At 32.0% G+C, this 4,786-nt stretch overlaps 1 long non-coding RNA gene across 1 annotated transcript; it reads right to left on the reverse strand.

The window, feature by feature from the left end:
• Nucleotides 1–643: 643 nt before the first annotated feature.
• On the reverse strand, nucleotides 644–3,348 carry LOC134282281 (uncharacterized). The gene is made up of 2 exons (XR_009995260.1): nucleotides 3,188–3,348; nucleotides 644–1,779 (listed from the first exon to the last, which is right to left on the reverse strand). It is a non-coding gene; the product is annotated as an uncharacterized LOC134282281 (long non-coding RNA).
• Nucleotides 3,349–4,786: the final 1,438 nt, after the last annotated feature.

Here is a 4,786-nt window from a genome sequence, read left to right on the forward strand (position 1 = left end):
AAAATTGATCTATAAATATATTTTAGGTTTAAAAATATGGATTTTTTTCACTTATTCAATATTCAGTCTTCTATTTCCTTTATTTATTATACAGATAGTGTAAAAAGTTTGTGCTATCAGTGCAAAAAACAGATTTCTAATTTTATATCATGCTAATAAGCATTGGTATCTAATGCTAGATTTTTTTTAAATAAAAAGTTCTTCTGATTTTCTTTAAAACGGTATTTATTTTTTACTTTTATTACCGTCTTCCTTGGAAGACGGTATACAGAGTTAACTTAAGGAACATTGATACTCTGATAAGAGAGATAACTCTTACTGATACAAATGTCTATTATTCCCTTATAAATTTGTCAAGTTGAAGTGCATTTTTTGTCAAATTTTGCCCCGCAAGCCATGCTATAATTGTTTGCATTTTATTCAGCATACACATTTCCTTTTGAAAATCATTAAAGTTCAAGAACAAATTTATATGAGTGAGCAGGGGGTTTATGAACCTTAAGTAATTTACAGTCTTCGGACTATGAACTTCCTCTCTTTTGTGATTGGTAGAAATTGCATGGTTTAAAATTTTTCAGTTATTTCATTGGTTGAAATGTTGTATCCTTAATTAGACATTTAATGACACAAAAAAGTAAAACCCTTCAGGGATGTGTATTTTTTATTACGGTATTTAACAATACACAACGTAACCACGAAAATATATAAAACTTCTTTAAAATTGCAGTTGATCACACATAGAACGTTATTCTCTCATTAGAACCGTCTCTCATATCGCCCCAAAAATCTGCTCAAAATTTGAGTGCTCTTCATCAAATATTCACACCCCGTTCACTAGATTTGATCTTAAAGGTACTAGTATCACAAAGATCGATCCCGAGGAACAATGCCGGAAAATGTTGTTTTTTTTTTTCGTATGATTGACAAAATACAAGTATACGCAATGGAAGAAATATATCGTGTTATTATCAGTCTATACGTCACAGCATGGTCTGATTTTGTCCTCCTGCTCCCTCGTTCTTATTAAGAGACATTGGGAGGGTGATTATATCTTTATTTGTTGCCCTTTAACAATTGCTGCCTCACCTTTTGTCCTCAATCCATTTGTGCTGTCGCATTTCAGTCTCACTCTCTTTTTTACAACTCACAAACAAGTGCAATAGCTAAACTCAATCACAGAAAAATCATTCATTATTCGAGATTGTCCTGTACAGGAAAAGGTCTCTTGATAAGAAAACCGGTATTTTGAAAGAAATAATATTTTCATAAAAATGCATTATTTTGCAGTTAATGAAATGTTCTTTATTTGTACTACAAAGGGGTAAAATCTATGTGGCGTAACATTTCATTTCTTTCTTGGAAAAATGCGTAAAGTAACAAAACAAGAATCTGAGAAAGTATAAAACGAGACGAATTACCAGTACACAATGCATTCAATAAACTAGACCTCATACATTTCCTGAGATTCTACTTTGTTTCATTACCACTTTGATTGCTAAAAAGGATCTTGTGCAATATAACAACGTACATAAAAATTCCTCATATGTGCCAGGTATGAACATAAAAAATCAAAAATCACAACCTCAGGAGCAAAACTGCAGTTCAAAGAGTTCTTTTTAAACTTTATAAGTTCATTGGTTAATCACGGTCACATGATCATCATGACATAGGCCTGCCTCAAACTTCATCCCCCTGTGCGGACTCGTTCACTTTCTTGGATTTCAGTAAAGAATTTATCATAAACAATACCTGATCTAGTTTCTGGTCCATTTTATTTAACTGCAAAATATAAGAACTTTATATTAAAATAAAAGAAAAGCAAATAAATTTAATAAAACAAGAACAGTTTTAAAAACATATATTTCCCTATGTAACAATATTGAAATGGTTAACTTTAAATCTAGAATGCCTGTAAAGTGAAAGTGAAACAAAAGTAACCTTTTGCACATGACCCATGTAGTCAGACGCAATCAAATTTAGTCTACTCTCAATATTTTACTTCTTAGTACCAGCGTGCCAAGTTTAATGATTTTCAAAGATACTGAGGGGTCAATCTTTTCCCATGTCCTAAACTTAAATTTTGTGACCTGGAAGTCTAGATACATAGGCGTCGGAACCGTGGGGGGGGGGGGGGGGGCTAGGGGGGCTTAGCCCCCCCCCCCCCCACTTTTTTTCCCAAATATATACTTAGTATAGGCATTGAACATGTCTTCGTAGGTTAGCCCCCCCCCCCCCACTTTCCACAGATACGCCTTAGTATAGGTTTAAAATGGGGAAAGTGGTGGTGTTTGGAAAAAAAAATTTGGTACTGAGTTCGAACCAACCCCCCAACCCGCCCCCCCCCCCCCTTCCACGACGAAATAGGATTTTCGTGTTTGGGAAATGGACATTTCTTTTTTTTATGTTTTTTGTTTTGTTTTTTTTTTTTTTTTTTGCTTGTTTGGTTTTTTTGGCGGTAAAAATTTTTTTTTTTACATTTAGCCCCCCCCCCCCCCCACTTTCAATTTGCTTCCGACGCCAATGAGATAAGATATCAACTCCATGAGAAAAACCAAAGACGTCAGTCGAGCAATTGTAACGCGTCATTTGAATGGGTAAACCTGGGTTGCTTACGTCATATTGACTTCTGTCAAAAACGTAAAACTATCAATCCGCTTGACGTTACATTTAAAATATGAACAAGTTGAAGACGTTTTTAAGGGAGAAATTGTTTTGTTTTCTATACTTAGTGATCGAAAATTATATTATAAGGAATGCATTAATAAACAGCAACCCAAGTTATACTGATATAACTTGGGTTGGGTCAGTTTACGTTTTTTCTCTAAACCGTTTCATACAGCATAACTTGGGTTGCTATTTTAATTCATTCCCTAAATGTCTTCTGTAGTTTGACCTTGACCTTTGAAATAAACCCATAAAAATCGTTTCAATAGAGGTCATTTACTCCTTAATACTGAGAACCAGTGTATCAGGTTTAATTTTATGTCAAGTAAGGGGTATCTAATATATTTAACAGTCAATATATTCCCGTGTCCAGTTTGGCCCTTGATCTTTTGACCTCCACTTATATAATGAAACTCCCTAGGGGGAACCAATGTACTATTGATGCTTCAAAATACTTGAAGATAATTTTATATATTTAATTCATATAAATCATTATTAATATTCATCGTTTGTAGTTAAATACCTGATTTTCACACCGGACAACTCTTGCACTGATGGTTAATTTTTCTCGGTCCTTATGGTAACCACTGGAATATAATGTGCTGGGCTTCCCGAGTGTTTGGTCTAACCTAGCAAATAAGGAAAGAGGTTCCGTTTTCTTGTTCTATTTCTACCCAGAGTTATTGTTCCTTTAACTTGCCTCAGATTATTGTTAAATAAACCTAACATCATGAGATTTTTTTTCATAAAATAATCTTTTGAACGCCACAAAAATATACATAGGTGTAATGTTTATCAATTTTGTCATGTGATATCTTAAGAGTCATTCTCTGTAAGAATCAAAGAATTTAGAAAAAAGATGGAAATGGTACATCACAGATTTGGCTGATTTTTTGCATGCAATGTAGAAACACCATGTATAGAACATTTTGGGGGTTAATTTTTTATTTTGAGTCCCGGTTGCCATGGTAACCAAAACCACCATTTTGAGGCCAAAAATACAGAGCAACCTACTGAAAGTATACCATCTTCATCATAAATTTCTATTTTCTGTATATTATTTACATATTTAATTGTTGTCTACTCTGATAGACTATTTGTTGGAGTAACTACCACAACTAATGAAATTATTCAGTAGTTGGTCATAAAAGAGTTGTGTTCCAGTGAAAAGTGTGAATTTTTCAAAATTTTACAAATTTGAAAAAATGCCAATTTTTGGCATTTTCTAAGCATAGTAGCAAGAAAACGCGGGCAACCCATAACAAACAACTACCATCACTGAAAAGGTCATTCCTAACTCAACAAAATATAAAATTTCTAGAGAGGTATTATTTCTTAAAATAAAATAAAACGAAAACAAAAATGGTTGCTATGGAGATTTTGGATTAATTTGTAGATTCAACATTTGGCTCCTCTTTGTACATTATAACTTTAAAAAGGTCAAAAGTAAAGCAAATCACACAACTAAACATCATAATTTTACAATATTATGATAAATATGTAAGTTCATAAATTAAACAAAAATAATTTGTTACTATGGCAACGAAAAAGTCAGGAAAAATCACTATAGCTAATGACGTTATCATTATGCTGAATCTGTGGCCTCGGTGCATGATTTAATTTCTTCAGTTTTAAATAGATAACACTTATTATATTTGTTATTTCACTTATGTACATTTTAAAGAAAAATAATTAAAAATTCAAACATCTAAAATCACGTTGCTATGGTAACCAAATAGTTTTTGAACACTTCCTTATATTGGTTGTTATCACAAATTTTGTCATACTGACAAGTATACAACAAATAATATAGCTTCATTCATTATTTTTTTTCTCTTTTTCAGTAAAATAGATTGAATTAAATTGTATTTCACTAAATATCAAAATAGTAATTCATAATTTATTTTTAAAAATGGTTGCTATGGCAGCCAATAGTTCAGGAAAATCCTTTTCATTGATATGTTTTATATACAAAATCTACTGCTTTATTGCACGATTATGTGTCTTCTTCAATAAAATAAATTCTATAAACCTTGTCATTTCACTAACATGAAAAAAGACTATAAATTCATAATTTAAAAAAAAACAGTTGCTATGGTAACCAAATAATTCAGGAATGATC

Source organism: Saccostrea cucullata, unplaced genomic scaffold (assembly GCF_032062105.1).
Source record: "Saccostrea cucullata isolate Sc308-1 unplaced genomic scaffold, CSIRO_AGI_Scuc_v1 ctg18013, whole genome shotgun sequence".
In the NCBI taxonomy this organism is placed as follows: domain Eukaryota; kingdom Metazoa; phylum Mollusca; class Bivalvia; order Ostreida; family Ostreidae; genus Saccostrea; species Saccostrea cuccullata.